The sequence below is a fragment of the Zingiber officinale genome, chromosome 1B, assembly GCF_018446385.1.
Source record: "Zingiber officinale cultivar Zhangliang chromosome 1B, Zo_v1.1, whole genome shotgun sequence".
NCBI lineage: Eukaryota > Viridiplantae > Streptophyta > Magnoliopsida > Zingiberales > Zingiberaceae > Zingiber > Zingiber officinale.
The window spans coordinates 41,022,376-41,041,550 of NC_055986.1; positions in this window are offsets into that span (position 1 = coordinate 41,022,376).

The following is a 19,175-nucleotide window of genomic DNA, read 5'->3' on the forward strand; positions in this document are numbered from 1 at the left end:
GGTTAAAATTAGACGTGTTGCAATCTAACCTCATTACCGAGTGTGCAGTATTGACTAACCCCAGTCATGATGTATGATTCCTGATTGGTTAAAGATCGGATGTGTGATTTCGACAAGTCGGGATGTTCGATTCCCGACAAGTTGAAGTCCAGATGTGGGATTCTAGCAAGGGTCAGGATGTGTAATTCCCAATTGGAGAAAACTAGATGTATAATTTCAATAAGTCGAGATGTGTGATTCCCGATTGGAGAAGACCGGATGTGCGATTTCCATATATCGGGATGTTTGATTCCCAAAGTCCAGATGTATGATTTCGGAGATAACTCTACACCTGGTAAGTAGAGGCAAGTCACTAGAGGAGAGTGACTAAGTAAGGACGTGCCCCCGTTTGAAGGGATAGTAGGTGTCGATCTAATTTAGGTATATTTTGGAAACCTAAATTAAGACCCTGACTAGATCTTGGTCTCAGGGAGACAGAATCTAATTACTAGTCCTTATTATTACTATGCTAACATTGTCTTGCAGGTTATTATTTAGTTTATTAGACTAACACATTTTGTAGGGCAAAAGGAGCACAAAAGGCCTTGGGTGAATAGTGCCCGAGGCGCATTCCATGCTATGGAAGGCGCCTTCCGCACTATTTATGGAAGGTGCCTTCAGTGCCATGGAAGGCGCCTTCCATAGGATAAAATTTAGACTTCGTCGTAGATAAGGAGCAATAAGTTCGGGATCAAACTTTACAGGTTGGAGACGCCTTTAGGGTTATGGAAGGTGCCTTCCACACCCTTTATAAGGGTGTCTCGAACAAGCTTCAAGTATCATCACTTCTACGATCCTCTACGCATTTGTTTGAAGTTCTGGTTGCTCCGGCGTCCTGCTGCTACTTCATAGAAGTCTGTCTGCCACCAAGCTACCTTTCTGAGTCATCCTATCATCTCCGGCAGACTGACAACAACACATGAGCGCTCTCAAAATTATTGGTAACATTTAATTAAGTGTTGTAATTTTTACTACTACTCTAAAAGGGAAGTGTAGGCTACTACACTGTCCCTATCTCTTGTATTCGATCACCTCTTTCGATGATTCTAGATAAGGCATTTAGTGTATTATCCATCGATAGGTCCGCGAGACCTGGGTCTTAGAATATGAGTCGCCGAAAGCTCTGAGATAAGTAAAACCAAACACGTGTAATTCTTCTTATTTTTCTACTTCGCTTTCTTACTTAGTTTTCTGCCACGCACTTTGATTTCAAAATCGAAAAACAAGTTTTCGAAAACCACGTGATTTGCCCCTCCCCCCTTCTCACTTGCGTCTTGATCCAACAAGTGGTATCAGAACATGTTCTGCTTTGAATTGGTGCAACCACCAATCAAGTCGAGGAACCATTTTTTTTAGATTTTTTGGTTTTTCGTATCTTATTTGAATTGGTAGAAGTTATCCTTTCAAATAACTATTTCTCGTTCAGTTCTTACTCAAAATTAGTGTAACACCACTCAAGTCGTCAACATTTTTTTCTCAAATACTACTAATTCAAGACTAAGTCTTGGTACCTCCTTCTAGCTTTCCTTTTTAGCAATCAATGGCCCAACTTAAGGGATTCAACACCGCTCATCCTCCTCTCTTCAATGGAAATGACTTTCCGTACTGGAAGAAGAGAATGGAAGTTTACTTGAAGCCGGACATCGAGCAATGGTTCATCATCCGACGAGGGTATTGGATGCTTGTAGATGAAACAATAAAAGTACCACTTGATCCAGAAAGATGGAGCCTAGAAGATAAAAATAAAGCTCAGATTGACTCCAAAGTGTTGAACATGATCCAGTGCAGACTCACAAAAGAAGAACTCAACCGAGTCGGCCCGTACGAGAACGCAAAGGAGTTTGGGACAAGCTCATCGAGCTACATGAAAGAACTCACGATTCGAAGGTAGCGAAACATGACCTACTTCTTAATTCATTATTTAACATTAAAATATAGGATGGTGAGATCACGAAGCAGCTCCACACTTGAATCAAGGACATCCTCAAAGGCCTTCACCTAATCGGACACTAGATCGAAAATTGAGACGTAATAAGGTACGCTCTTAACTCGTTCCCTCAAAATGTACTATGGGCATCGATCATAGATGTCTATAAGGTTTTGAGGAATCTCTCTAAATTAAAACTAGATGAATTATTTTGTGAATTAGAGCTGCATGAACAAACTAACGACCCAAAGATCGAAAAAGAAATTGCTTTTCTTGCAAGTACGTCAAAGGGAACTAAACCAGAAGCTGAAACTGAATTAGAATCAGATGAAGAAGAGCAACTAGTAAATCTAGTAAGGAAGATGTTCACTAGACGTAAGAAAAGCTTTATCAAACGTGACATGAAGAAGATGTCCAAGTCTGCATCCAACAACTCAAAGGTAAATGTCATATGCTATCGCTACAACAAGAAGGGGCACTTTAAACACGAATGACCAAACAAAGACCAAGCAAGAAGACAAAGCAAAAGAAAGCACTAAAAGCAACTTAGGACGAGTCTATGGATGAATCGGGAGTAGACGAATCGAAGCAAGCAAGCTTCCTCACACTGATGGCAACCGGAGGTGAATCGGATGAAGAAGACGAGTCTGAATACGAGTTGAGCCATGAATCTTCATCCAGGTCAGATCGACTTAAGGTAAAATCCTTTATCATCATAAATTCTTTTAAAACAATTGCTTTCCTAAATAAAAGATTAATTAAAACCGAGGAACACGCTAAACTGCTCCTAAGGGAAAATAACATCCTTAAGGAATAACTAAACATGAACTCAGTGACTAGCCAAGTTCAAGACAAAGGTTCAACTCAAGTTGCAAAACTTGAGGAAGAAAACTCTGTCCTAAAAAGTCAAGTCAAAGAGCTCAAAGGGTAGTTGGAAAAGTTTACCTCAGGAACCAAGTACATAAACATGATACTTGGATCCTAAAGAGTTGTGTATAATAAAATCGGACTTGGATGCAAGTCCAACTCTACGATTAAATTATTTTTTACTTTAACTCAAAATTCAAAATTAACTAAAGCTTAGGTTTCGAAAGCGTGCCTAACCACGCAAGTAGGACTCAATCAATACTATGTACCAAAAGATAAAATTCACTATATAAATCCAAATAAACCAAATAAATCACTCTCAACCTCAAAAATTAAATCTCCAAAAATAAATTCAAACCTAAAATCAAATAAACATAAATTAAACAAAAAAAAATCAATGTAAACTCAAACTATAACCAAGTCTATTATAACTATAAAGCAAATCAACACAAACTTAAAATCTAAACCCAAAGTCCAATAATTCAGGGTGAGGCTCCAAACTAATTGGCACCTCCAAAGTAATAATTTACCCGACTGGGAAATTAGGGCTAAGATAAATAGTGATAAAAATTTAACTTGATAAACGGTACTGGAATAGTTTTGAATGATGTAGGTTAGGGAAACTCTGTCTATGCATGTCTAGGAATATATGGCTTCGACCTATGTATTTGGCTTAGTGAAACTAACTGAAGCTACCCCTTACTAATCCTAACTAGTTAGACCAAAGTTTTATATTAAGTTCAGTGGATAGGACTATTTGGAAAATTTTGAAGACGTGGTTACTCTAATGATGTCCAGGTGATTCACCACAGCTTAGAAGTTTATCCAAAGAATGTCTATTGTTAAATCCAAAGCTAAACTTGAATCTAACATAAGTTAAACCAAACCCTGAAATTCAACCTAACTCATCTCACAAAGTTATAAGATTCCCTGATTGAAAATATAGATCGGGTGAGATGACTAAGGATTCAAAATAAAATAAAATTATAATCAAATTCAATTCAATTCAAATTCAAGCTCAAATTAATCAAATTCAATTCAATTTCAATTCAAATTAAAATTAAATTAAATTAAAATTAGGTTCTAATTTAAATTCAAATTGAAACTTTTAACAAATTAAAAAAAAATACTATTACCGCTACCGAAGGCACCTCCAATACAATCAAAGGCGCCTTCGGAAGGGTGGGAAAAATCCCTCCCTAACCGACTGAAGGCGCCTTCAGTCGGTTGAAGGCGCCCTCCATAGCACATGGAAGACACCTTCCATCAGGTTGAAGGCTCCTTCAACCCTATTTTTCACAGCGAATAGAGGCTTTCTTTATTCGCATGTTTCTCCCATTCAAGGCACCTTCCAACAACAAGTTAAACCCTTTTCTCTAATTTTCTACTTCCATACCTCAATAATGCCTTTTCGATATACTCTAACTCAATCTATCTACTTAGTTTTGGCTATTTCTATGTTTCTTTTGTAAATTTTTGTGTTTATACACTACTATGCTACTTTAGGAAATGATGAAATGTTACTCCTAGCTCGAGCAGCACCCCATCCACTGATACTAGATTTCTCACTGAGCGACTTAGGCTAGATTTTCTACAACATACATATATTGTACTTAAATCTAGTTTTTTGAGTAGGTGCTTTTTCACCAGATACTGTGCCCTATCATAGAGGTCATTAACTATTACTTGTTAGATATGCTAGTTTATTGTAGTCATTCAGTAAACCTAGACTTATGTGCACATTTTTATAACAATCTAGTTAAAGTTGATGACTTGACATACTCCACTAGAGTTGGTGGGAAGGACTTTAGTTACTCCCCCACTCTATTATATGATAGCTTAGGACTTAGGAGGTCTGCCTGCCCATTTTTGTGTTACTCTAGTAGGGATTTTTTATTTGACGAACCCTACTCCAACGTTACATTGGATGCTATCCACATGTATTTTTTTAGGAGGAGAGAATACCTACTATGGCTGACTTTAGGTCGCTCTCTCTTAGGGTTCAGGACTATGTCCTATATCGAGTACTGACCACTTGCATTTTATAGATCACATCTCACGATGTTGCAATAATACGTCCGTCCCACTCCTTCCTGTATGCACTATGCTAATATCTAGACATCAACATTGCATTACACATGTTTCAGAATATTATCCATGCAGCCAGTCTCATCACTAGGTGATAGGTTCATATGCCCTACTGTCATGTTTTGACTTACATATTCTCGACCATAGGAGTAGATATGACCCAAGGTACATTTACTCCCCTTAGCGCATATGATGAGATTGGTCAGCGTCAGTTTGCATTAGTTCATATAGGCATCACTATTCAGGGGGGATTAGTCTGGAGAGTGGAACTGCAGCTAGATGCTCCAGGCGAGGTTGAGGACTTTCCACCCATCATTCTCGCCGAGGAAGAGGAGTTGCTGGCATTTACGGCTGAGGAGCTCTTTGGATATCCTCTCACTTCGACCCATCCCTCGACCTCGACTCATACCTCGACTTCACTATCCATCGAGGATTGACTTGCTCGACTCGAGGAGTCTTCCACATAGATCTGACAGTTAGTCTCAAACGGATTCAACACTCTTCGAGGAGAGATGACCACTGGATTCTCCTCTCTCCGAGAGGACATGACCACCAAATTTCAGTAGATTCTTTGGAATTTGTGAGCAGTTGAGCAACCCCCACCTCCACCTATTGATGATGACCACACTTGATTATGTTTTAGTACATTGTTATACAATGTATATCTGGGTGACTTGATCTATACAGTTTGCTACCCTTTGCCACTGTTATTTGATTAATCTAGGAAATTCCTCTTAGACTAGGATTGCTATTTTTAAAATAATTTTTCAAATGATTTGCAAATTCTAGGGGAAATTATTTATTTATATTTTCTAAAAAGTTCTCGTTTTCTTAGAATTTTAAAATTGATTTTAGCCTTAGTTTAGATCAAATGCATATAAAGCATGTTCCTATAGATCTAGGAATCGAGCATCTTACAAACACAATAGGTCTATCTTGATTGTGTATGCATGAACTTAGTACGGTGTGAGATGCATAGGTCCATTGACTGGACTTCAGCTGCTTATATCAGTGCATCAACATAAGTTTGGGTAAAAATACCAAAATGATAGTGATCAGGTTAAGTAATCCATTTCAGTCAAACATTAACTAGATACATTTACTTAACTTGACTAACCAAATAAAAATTATTATCTTCTGATAGTTAGTTAATAACTAACGGTTAGGTATTTAGGGATAATCTTTATATGAATATTTTTCTTAAATAATATCACGTTCAGGGGGAGAATATTAGAAGGATAATTTCAAAAATATGTTTTGAAATTTTCATTTTTGAATTTGAATATTGTGTTTGAAAATTATTTTGATATTATTTTTACTTAGAAATTTTCTTTTACTCAAAATAACTTAAAGTATTTTGAAAATATTTCTAAGATAAAAACTCTTATTTAAAGTATTTTGAAAACATTTCTAAGTTCTTGTTTAAAATACTTTAAAAATCATTCAAAATTCTTGGTTAAAGGATCTTTTGAAAATCTTCAAATTCTTAGAATTTTTTTTGCATATTTTGAAATGGTTGAAAAAGCTTATTTTGAAAATTATTTTGAAACATACTTTGCAACTCACTCTTCAAATATTTTGAAAAGTTAGTTTGAAAATATCTTGGAAGCTACTTTAAAAAATGTTGAAATTATTTTACAAAAGTTATCTTTCAAAATTTGTTATAAAATTTGAAAACTTTTTCAAAATTAAGTGGAATTTTTTAAATACTTAACTCCTCCCTACCATAAACCTGTAAGTTTTTATGCTTCTTTTGAAAATCTTATACTCACTTGTGTGTTTCAATACTTTGGTATACTTACTTGCATATTTTTTTTGATGAATGACAAAGGGGGAGGGTAAGGGTTAAGTAAGAAAACCTAAAGGCAAAATTATAAATTTGAACACTTTAACACTAAAATGCTCAAGAGAATAAAATAGAACTTGCTCATCCTTTAATTGTTATTCCTTTTGCATTATTTTTCTAACTTTAACCCAAGTTATCATTGTATCAAAAAGAGGGAGATTGTTGATGCAGTTGGTACCAATGGTCAAACCTGAGTTTTGATGAATGAAAAATAGGTTAAAGTTAGACGTGTTATGATCTAACCTTGTTACTAAGTGTGAAGGGTTGACTAACTTCAGTCAGGATGTACGATTCCTGATTGGTTGAAGATCGGATATATGATTCCAGTAAGTTAGGATGTTCGATTCCTAACAGGTTAAAGTCTAGATGTAGGATTTTAGAAAGGGTTGGTATGTGCGATTCTCAATTGGAGAAGACTGGATGTGCGATACCGGTTGGTTGAGATGTGCGATTCCACATTTGAGAAGACCGGATGTGCGATTCTGGTAGGTTGGGATGTTTGATTCCTGAGGTCTGGATATATGATTCTGGAGGTAACTCTATACCTGGTAAGTAGAGGTAAGTCACTGGAGAAGTGTGACTAAGTGAGGGAGTGTCCTTGTTTGAAGAGACAGTAGGTGTCAGTCCAATTTAGATTCATTTCAAAAACCTAAATTGAGACCCTGACTAAATCCTAGTCTATGGGAGACAGAATTTAATTACTACTCCTTATTATTACTGTGCTAATACTGTCTTATAGGTTATTATTTGGTTTATTGAACTAACATATTTTGTAGGATAAAAGGAGCACAAAATACCTTGGGTGAAAATGCCTGAGGCGCCTTCCATGCTATGGAAGGTGCTTTTCGCACTATTCATAGAAGGCGCCTTCAGTGTCATGGACGGCGCCTTTCACAGGATAAAATTTAGACTTCATCATAGATAAGGAGCAACAAGTTTTACAGGTTGGAGGTGCCTTCAAGGCTATGGAGAGCGCCTTCCACACCCTTTATAAGGGTATCTCAACCAAGCTTCAAGTATCATCACTTCTACGATCCTTTATGCATCCGTTTGAAGTTTTGACTGCTCTAGCATCCTGCTACTACTTCATAGATGTCTATTTGCCACCAAGCTAACTTTCTGAGTCATCCTATCATCTTCGGCAAACTGACAGCAACACACGAGTGCTCTTAAAATTATTGGTAACATTTTACTTAAGTGATGTAATTTTTACTACTACTCTAAAAGGAAAGTGTAAGCTGTTACACTATCCCTATCTCTTGTATTCGATCACCCCTTTTGGTGATTTAGGAAGAGACACTTAGTGGGTCACCCATTGATAGGTCTACAGAACCTGGGTCTTAGAGTAGGAGTCATCGAAGGCTCCGAACCAAGTAAAACTGAACGTGTGTTCTTTTGCTTATTTTTCTACTTCACTTTCTTACTTAGTTTTCCACCGCACACTTTGATTTCAAAACTGAAAAATAAGTCTTTAAAAACCATGTGATTCCCCCCCCCCCCCCCCCCCCCTCATGTGCATCTCGATCCAACAAAGATTTGGTTTGACCCCTCTCTAGGCGACCATAGGGTCTCAAGTTGATCGGAGAATGTTGATGATGTTACTTACTAGATTGAGATTGCAACCACATCAACACTCTCTAAGTGACTGGAAAGGTTCTAATTGATTGGAGGGTGTCATATCAACAACAAAAGAGGGCTATATAAAGGGGTTCAAGGCAAAGCTTTCAAATCACTAATTCACTCAATCATTCAGTTCGTGTGCTCGTGCTCTAGTGCTCTCGTACTTTTTATGTCGCAACATGCTGCAATCTCGCACTTAAATTATGATTTGCAACACCTAGCATAATTTTTCATTATCTCTCGTGTTGTCAATTTGTTTTAGTTGAGCTTAATTTTTAAATTTTTTTTCTGTAAAGTTTCTCCACCTTTTCATAGGTTTTCTATAAAGGAAAAATTAGGAAATAAGAATCACTTTATTTTAAATTGTCTTGCGTGTTGATTTATGCTCTGATTGATAAACTATTGAACCATTCCTACATGTTTATTGATGGTCTCTTTTTTTCCTTTGGCTTTGACTTCTCCTCTCTAGAAAGCTAGATCTGCCTCCCCACTCATGAGATCCAATGCCCTAAAAAGTAATATAAGTTATCACTTGGGCCGACTCACTAGCACGATCCCTCCGGCGTTTAAGTCAGCTACTGATCGAAGGAAGAAAGAAGAAGATGAAGAAGAAAGTTTAATGGTAAGGAGTTGCCTCCACTTGTAGGAATTAGAGACCAACCTCCCTAGAACTTACCCTACATGAGGTTTATATAGATGTGTGAATGACATCTCCGCATCTTACATTTCACGCTCTTTTACTTCTTCCCATGTGAGTTGGTGAAGACGAGGCTTTTGACAATCTACTATCGTTCCTCCACTCATTGATCACCAAGTATTGAGAGGAAGGCATCAAAGAGTCTAGATCTCAAAACCACTACTCGCTTCTCCATTCACTGATCGCTACTTATTCCTAACCAGAAACTTTGGATCCTTTGATTCTTGATGGAAGTCACACTCGATGCTCAATGGAAGATAGGCATATTGCTCGACGGATCTAGCCATATTGTTTGGGAGAACTTGAATATATTTCTCGAGGAAAGTAGATTAATTTCTAGAGCACCATAGCTTCATAGTATTGTAACTATCTATAGCATCGTAGGTATATATAGACAATTTTTCAAAAATCATTTTTATTCCTATCATAGGATAAACATCTCCCACTGCAATAGCTGTTACTTTTGCAGCAGTGCCCATGTAGACGGTGACTGCCCCTTCATATAGTTATCGGGTTTCCTTAACTTTTGCAATGAATTGCAGACATGATCAGTGGCTCCCGTATCTACACACTAGGTACCGGTAGATAACACCATTAATCATGTATTAACTAATGAATGAAATACACCTATTTTGTTCTTAGTTTTAAGAGGACAGTCTACCTAAATGTCCAAGTCCTTTTTTCAATCATTATAATTGGGACTACTAAGTCTTTTCTATAGTATAACAACTAGGGGATTGACAAACATTTAAAATCCTAAGAATCACAAAAAATATTTGGTCAAGACCAACACTTTAAAATCCCCTTAAATTTTGTATGCCACGATAGTGTGGACGTATAAAAAAAGAGATTTTATCTATTAATTTTATTATCTCGTCATTCTAACTTCATGACAAATAAAATTAATAATTGGTCTATCTTTGATCAAATATTTTGGTCAAAACTTTGAATTTAAAATAATATTAATTCCTCAAACAATATTATTTAAATTCACCAACACCTCAAACACTGGGAATTTTGCATGCCACGATAGTGTGGACGTATACAAATTCGAACATTTGTAAGAGGAGGGTTTTACCCATTAATTATCTTGTCAATAAATTTTTATGACAAATAAAATTACCTCAAACACCGTGAATTTTGTATGCTACGATAGTGTGGACGTATACAAAACCAAACATTTGTAAGAGTTTTTCCCATTAATTTTATTTCCTTGTCATCTTAACAAATAAAATTACCTCATACACCGTGAATTTTGTATGCCACGATAGTGAGGACGTATACAAAAACTCGACATTTATAAGATGGGTTTTTAATTTTATTATCTTGTCAACTTATCTTTTTGACAAATTAATAGTTGGTTTTCCTTTGGCCACACAAATAATAGCAGTGACTCCGATGGGGAGGATACTATTAGACGTGCCTAAGTGTATACTATTACTTGACACTAAGTCCATTAAAAAAATTGTGCCCCTTCCGATGGGGAAGATCACACACTCTTAATTAATTTCCTATAGTCATCCTAAATGGAAGTTTGATCTAGTGATCCGCTAACAAACTCATCCGATATGGAGGAAGGCACTCAGAGCCAACGCGCAAGTTTGTTTGCATCACTTACAAACCAATAATAGAGACCGTGGAATTTATTAAAATAAATCCCTCCCCCACTTAGTTATTTAAAGTGAGGAATTTTAAACTATCCTAGCATACATCACATGCATACACACACATCGTAGTAAATAAAATCAATAAATATGGAAATTATTTTCCAAATACTATGGCCTTTTTCCATCACTGTCCTCCGTGTGCTCCAACCCTATCTGCTGCCATCTTTAGCCACCGCCATTGGGTCAAATCGTCGCATTCATCTTGCTTCTTATTCCGCTGCACCTCTGGTGCTCCAAAAGTACCACGCCTCGCAAGCATCCGATCCGCGACAAAAATAGAATTTTACATATATAGATCCTATATTCCTCGAGGGAATGTACATGTAATCTAGATCGAAAATAAAATTATAAAATCCTAGGGCAAATACAACCCCTGCTGTATTAGTTACATACAATCATGCACACACAAAATAATGCCCTGTCCAAGGGTCCAATCACACACAACATCTATAAGCCATAATAGTTGGAGCCTGCAACCACAAAGTTAGCACATCCTACTATTATCCTGCCTAAATTATGTATGACATGTGCATAACCTAAATTAAAAACCAAACACACAGAGGCAAACCCTAGCTTTGATACCAATTGTTGGTTAGTCCTAGGAAAACGTACCGGTTCCACTGTACAAAAATTTTTATACAAGTGTCGAACATTTCCTTAAATAACCTATTGTGTTTGATCTTGTCCGAATGCTGAATCAACGGACGCTGGGCACGTGGCGCTCCCCGGCTGCTGACGTGGATCTTCGACTGGTTGCACAAACCTCCGGCGAACCTACACAGAAGTCGAGCCGGGAAGGGGTTCCCGGCGGCGACCCTCCGACGCTCAAGTCAGGCAAGCAAGTAGTAAGAAAAGTAGCTCCAAAGGTGTCGAACCCGTTAAGATGACTGCCGGCCGGACGCCCCATCCAGCCGGCCGGACGGGCACCTCGTCATGGGGTAGGGAAAGGACAGTGTTCTTTAGAAGTTAAATTAGGAATCGCAGACGGAACTTAACATCATTGATTCCAAATTTAACTTATCTGTTCTTAATGGTTTAGATTTGAATCGCAAGCGGAACTTAACACTATTGATTCAAATATACCTAAGTTATTAATTTCATAAATATTAATTTCCAAAATCGGCTTCCAGTGTTGGATCGAGACGCGCTAGAGGGGGGTGAATAGCGCTCGTGGCTATTTTCAACGATTATCGGAATCATAAGAGTTAAAACGCAGCGGAATAAAGAAAACAAGCACACAAAGACAGGAGAATTTACTTCGTTCGGAGCCTTGATCGACTCCTACTCGAAGGCCCGCGATCCTTGATCGCTTTCCGTGGGCAACAACTATAAGCTCGCAAAAACTATTACAAACTAATTACAATTCAAAGCAGTAAAAGATTATACTGACACCAAAAGACTAAATCTGAAGCTCCGGGGTGTCGAGGTGTCGTTGCAGCACTTCGGGATCGTCTCGTAGGCAGCTTGTAGCAAACAGTTCACTTGGAAGAAGATATTTGAAGCTGCTGGTCGAGACCCCTTATAAAGGGGGTTCAAGGCGCCTTATACTGTTCATTAAGGCGCCTTGAACGAGCCGAGTCACCCGCGTGGATCAGCACTGACCTGGTCGAACTCTATCTGGTTCAAGGCGCCTTCAGCCTATCCAAGGCGCCTTCAACCTCCGGGCGCCTTGATCTCCATTCAAGGCGCCTCCAGTCTTCTGCGCTGGCCTGCTACTTTGAGGCGCCTCCAAGCTCCATGGAGGCGCCTCGGACACTGTTCATCCGAGTCCTTCTTTGTGTTTTTGGTACCTGCAAGTATGTTAATCCAAAGATACCTGCAACACAAAGTTAACACAAAATAATAGTATGAATATGAAATTATGACAGTCTCCGGACTGTCCGGGTCTGACTTCGGATTTCCTGCCGGAAACCCTAGGTCGACCCGACGCCTACTGTTCCCTCTACGGGGAACGCGTCCTCACCTACTCCTCTCAGGAGATTTTACCTGTTGCCAGTACGATCCTCCAGATCGACTGGACTTTTGCTCGGCACTCGATGCTCCCGGACTTTCTGCTGAACATCCGCTTCACCGGCCAGTTCAGACTTTCACCTGGTTCGCGACACCAGGACTTTCCACCTAGGGTTACCACCCCCTAGGACTTTTGCCTGAAGCCATCGACCTGCCAAGGCTTTCCGCATAGGGTTACCACCCCCTATGACCTAGGGTTACCACTCCCTAGGGTTTTACCTTGCCTAACCGCAGTTAGGACTTTTGCCTAAGTATCACTTAGGACTTTCCTGCAAGCTCCATGAACTTTGTTAGATAACACCACCACTTAACTTTGAGCCCTTTGCCATAATCAAAACTCAGGTTCGATCATCTGGTGCTCACTGCACCAACATCCAGGACTGCATGGCGAGGCACATGGCATTCTTGGATATGGGAGCAACCACCACCGCCTAGGCAAAGCATTTTAAGGAAAGTTAATATTTATTTCCTTAAATAACTCTAGGTTAACCAAAAAGAATAATCGAATCACAAATTCAAAAAATAAAACAAAAGAAACACAAATTCGAAACAAATCCGAAAACTCTAGAATCATGTGCCTCTTATGTTTGGTATTTCCAAAAATAACTATACAAAGAAAACTAGTATGATGCGAAAAACAATTATTAGTTATACCTTTCTTTGTAAGCAAATAACCTCTTGATCTTCTACCATATTCCTCTTTTAACCTCGGACGTTGTGTGGGCAACGATCTTCCGAGATGAGAACCACCAAGCACCTTCTTCTTCCTTCTAGGTTTCAGCCACCACAAATCTTCAAGAGAAGTAGAGGTCCGGCCACCACCACCAAGCTCCAAGGGATGCATGAAACAAAACCTCATTTCTTTCCTTCTTCTCCTAGCTAGAATCGGCCACCATCAAGAGCTCCAAGAGGGGTTGCCTCCGGCCACAAGAAGAAGAGAAGAGGGATAAGCTAGGGCCGGCCACCAAGGAGAAAAAGAGAGGAAGAATAGAATAGAGTCGTTAGCCATGAAGGCACCTCTACCCCCTCTTTTATATTCCTTGGTTTTGGCAAATAAGGAAATTTTAAATAAAAACTTCCTTAATTTCTTTGTCATGAAAAAGAAAAATTATTTTAATTAAAAACAATTTTCTTCTCTTAATAATAATGGCCGACCACCACAAGCTATAAACAAGGAGAGTTTTAATTAATTAAAACTTCCTAATTTGTATCCAGAAATTTATAAAAATTTCTCCAATAATTTTAATCCCTTCATGGTTAGTAAAAAGGAAATTTTATAAATTAAAATCTTTCTTTTAAACATGTGGATAATTTCCAAAAAGGAAAGTTATCTCTAAAAATTAAAATCTCTTTTCAATCTACAAATAAGGAAAGATATCAAATATTTTCTTAATCTTCTGTAGAAACTAATAAAAGAGAATATTTAATTTTTAAACTCTCTTTTAAAACATGAACATGGTTAAAAAGGAAATTTTTCTCAAAATTAAAATCTCCTTTCAATCTATAAATAAGGAAAGATTTCAAATCTTTTCTTAATCTTTTGTAGAAAGCTATAAAAGGAAAGATTTAAATTTTAAAACCTCTTTTAAAACCATGATATCCACATAAAAAATAATTTTAATAAAAATTTCTTTTAATTTTCTAGTGGCCGGCCACCTAAGCTTGGGACCCAAGCTTTGGCCGGCCACCAACTTGGCTCAACCTTTGGGTCTTGGCCGGTCCTAGCTGTAACAACCACCCTCCTTACTACTACTCTGAGAGTGACCGCTACTGATACTACTAGCTACACTAAACTGGTACTACCTACTTAACACTAGACATGCTTTAAACTATTTGTTAAAAACATATCACATATCAAAATATGTCTCTAAATAGCAGCATAAAATTCCTTGATACTCTTTTTTTTTTCTTTTGTTTATCTTTTCACAGGATCAAACATGCAATTAAATGAGACAACAAGCATAGCATACAGACACATGTAACTTAAACACTCTCACTGCTTGCTACAACTTTCCTAACTTGCATCTATTAAAGGAAGATAGTTTTCATCCTGCAATTTAAACTTACTGTTCGCATTTTCAAACAACTGAACATTATACTCAATGCTTCCATAGGACAAAACTCATATAATAATACCAATATGCTAAGCAATTACCAAAATCTGCAAAACCTTTACCATGCTGTATTTATCACCAATGGAAGCTCACGCATGTTATAATAATACCAACATGCTAAGCAATTACCAAAATCTGCAAAACCTTTACCATGCTGTATTTATCACCAATGGAAGCTCACGCATGTTATAATAATACCAACATGCTAAGCAATTACCAAAATCTGCAAAACCTTTACCATGCTGTATTTATCACCAATGGAAGCTCACGCATGTTATAGTATTCATAATTCCATCACTTACTCATATTAAAAATTTAAAGCAACTTACACATGTTATATCTGTAAATACCTACTAATATTTAGCATATACTCCTACCAATCTTACATCTAACCACAATCAACGGAATAGCATACATGGCGATTTCCTACATAGAGCAAACTCATAAACATACCAGCAACCACCTGAGGCTACCTTACAATGAAAACCGAATTTTCATATGCATTTTCTTCCATAAAACATTTAACCATGCATTTAACCATCCGAATGGTTCCAGAAATCCAACAGAAACAAAAACAAAACATTTAAACACTTCATGACAGCAAAACAGAAAGAGTAACAGAATCTGTATTTCTCTAAATTCTCCTAGTTATTTAAGAAGAAAACTAAATAAATTAACTTGCAGCAATTTATTAGCTAGATCCCAAGCTTCCATATCCGTCACCACACACACACCATCATCGTCTCCTTGTCGCCTTCTTCTAAGCCACTTTAGCCTTTCCTTTATTTTTATCCATATCTGCAGTAGGAGGAAAAATAGCATCTATAAGCTAAAAGCTTAGTGAGTGCTTTCTACTCACAAAATCCGATAAGAAATGCATATACATAAAAGAAAACAGGAGGTACATGCTCAACATGAAATAGAAATGAACTACATCATGCATCTCTAAAGAAAAACAACAATCTATCTTGTTAGAATCTTTCAATCTAGATAAAAGAAACTTGTTCTATTTGTTTCCAAATTTAATACTTTTATACTTTAAAATAATACTCAACTTTACTTGGGCCCGGCATTGTACCACTTTGCGCGCCTTTCTTAATGAGAATTGAGGTAGCTAATCCCAAAACCATTAAGACACTTCTAGACTTTATGTCTAGGGGCAACTTGGAGCCCATCCCTTGGACCTTGTGTCCGGTACATGCCCTTTTTAAAAGTAAAATACTTTTCTTAATATCTTTCTTTAAATACTCCTTCTAATAAAATGCTTTGGCATTTCCTTTAGCACTTAATATGCTACTGATCCCAATTCTTAAAAGATTAGGGATCCTGTTAAGACTTTGGTCTCTTTTTCTATAATTTTCTAACAGCAATAAAGAAAACTAATTACATGCTCAGAATTTAATCAAACTATCTTATATTCATTACTTGTTAAAACCAAGCTAAAACTAATTAAACTTATAAAGGGAATACAAGCATTCTGAGTACGGCATCACTATTCAACAGCCTCTTTAAATTCTGTTTAAAGCTTTAAGGTTGTTATCAACTAAAAATATGTTTCTGCTACCATACATTTATGCATGAACATTAGGCATATAAGAAACCGAAACCTAGCTCATTGCAAGATAATTCCTTTACTACTCTTTTAGCTTCAACTAATCTGCTGCTGTTCTAAACCTAAGGAAGGAGTTAAGCCATTAAAAGAAACAACAGGACTCTCAAATAAGGTTGATCTACAACCCATTGCATGGCACAAACCCAAATCTGACTTACTCAACCATAAAATGACCCCATAACCCACCTAGCATATTCGGATTTAACAATTATGGCAGCAACCATTAAGCAAACCCGAAACCACAGAAACTATAATTGGTTCTTCATAGCTTAGAGATCAAAAATCTTGTTTTAAACCTTTGTTAAGTCTAATCAAAGGATTCTTTACAGATCAAACTTCACAGAAGGATTTTGTCTAACTTCTTAGGGTACACGACAGCAAAAAAACATAAACCCTAGCATGCTTCACAGGAAACTCAAACAACCAGAAAAACATAAACGAATCGGAACTACTCCTACTGCAGGTGAGAAGCAACTCACCTTGGGTTCTTGAACTTACAACCGGAGGGGAAGTGCTCTAGGGTTTGGATGAAGTGAAGGTCTCGGCGATCCCTTCCTATCCGCGTGTTCTCCTTGACGAGGAGACCACGAATCTGTGGACAACTTCCGAAAAGAAATCCTCGCCGGCCGCCGGAAATGGAGCCCTAGGAGGTGCTGCGTTTTCGCCCGAGAGGAGAAGACGGCGTCGTCGGGAGAGAAAAGGAGGGGAAAAACTTAGGTTTTGGTCACGGTAAAAACACTTATCCCTTTATAGCCTAGGTTTTATCTCTGCCCTTAACAATAACTTAAATATATCTCGTTACATAATTGATTAACAACCCGAGCTCAGCTCGGTTGGTTGGCCGTTTGCTGCTTGTTCCAAAGGAACTGGGTTCGAGTCCCAGCTCCTGCACTTGGTTATTTCCCTTTTTTTTAAAACTTTCTCCACTCGGTAAAAATACTAAACGGACTCCAAAAATTGTATAAAAATACTCTAAAAATTTCTAAAAATCTCTAGAATATTTTAAAAGCATTTTCAAATATTTTTAAAGATATTCAGAATTCAAAATAGGGAAAATTGGGTCGTTACAATTCCCCATACCTTATAAAAAGTTCGTCCACGAACTTAGAATAATTCTGGATATTTTTGCCTCATGCTATCCTCTCGTTCCCAAGTGACTTCCTCGTGCTTCTGGTTCTGCCATACTACCTTCATTAGTGGCACTTCTTTGTTCCTTAGTCTCTTGACTGCTCTGTCTACTATCTGTGTATGTCTACTCTCATAACTAAGATCCTCTTGGATCTGCACTGACTGAGGTTCAATCACTTGGCTAGGGTCATGAAGACACTTCTTTAACATGGAGACATGAAACACATTGTGTACTGCTGACATGTCCTGTGATAATTCCAGCTTATAAGCTACCTTACCAATCCTTTCTGAAATCTGATAAGGTCCTACATAGCGAGGACTTAATTTGCCCTTCTTGCCAAATCTCATCACTCCCTTCATAGGAGCAACCTTGAGAAGGCGGGTCTCCTACTTGGAATTCGGTGGCCTCTGATGTGTCAAGATAGCTTTTCCATCTACTCCGGGCCTCAATCCTCATCGATCTTGAATAACCCAGTGGTTTCTTATCATCTCGATCTGAATGCCCACTACTTCCATTTCTCTTCTTTCTCCGACTTCTTGCGGCGTATAGGTGATGCGCTTCGCCTAATGCTTCATATGGTGCCATCGATGGTGGCTTGGTAGGCTGTTGTTGTAAGCAAACTCAACTAACCACAGATATTTGCCCAACCGCCTTTAAAATCTAATGCACAAGCCCTAAGCATATCTTCAGGATCGGATTTACTCGCTCATCATCCATCGGTCCAGGGATGGAAGGTATCTTGAACTTGAGCTTGGTGCCTAGTGCGATCATACACACTCCCAAAGTGAGAGGTGGGCGCCCATCTCTATCGTAAATAATAGATTTGGGAACTCCGTGAAGTCGATCACCTCTTTAACATACATTGTGCTAACTGCTCTATAGAGTGAGACACTTTGATGGCTAGAAAATGAGCAGACTTGGTCAATCTGTCTACTATCACCCATATCGCATCATATCCATTTGTGGTTCTTGGGAGACCTGTTATGAAGTCCATGGATATGTCCTCCCACTTCCACTCTGGTATTGGAAGAGGTTGTAAAACTCCTCCTGGTCTCTGGTGTTCTGCTTTGACTCTCTGACATGTCAGGCAGGTACTGACATATTTAGCTACATCTCTTTTGAGTCCAGACCACCAGAACTTCTGTTTCACGTCTTGGTACATCTTGGTAGAACCAGGATGCATAGAGTATGGCGTACTATGGGCCTCTTCTAAAATTCTCCTTCTCAGCTCTTCATCATTGGGAACACAAAGACGATTTCCCTGATAAAGAATTCCACTGTCTGATACTCGAAATTCTGAATTTCCTTCTTCTTGTATTCCTTGCTTGATCTTTTGGATATCGGATCTTCACTTTGCTTTTTCGTATATCCTCGCGGGGTTGACTCTAGGTCAACTGCGAAAGTTGCCCATAAATAATTTCAAGTCAAATCGACAATTCCTTCCGTAGTGGCGGGGCTAACGATGATAAGGACATCAAGGATGCCTGGACTTTCGCTTAATGCATCGCCACTTTATTAGCTTTACCTGGGTGGTAGAGGATTTCACAGTCATAATCTTT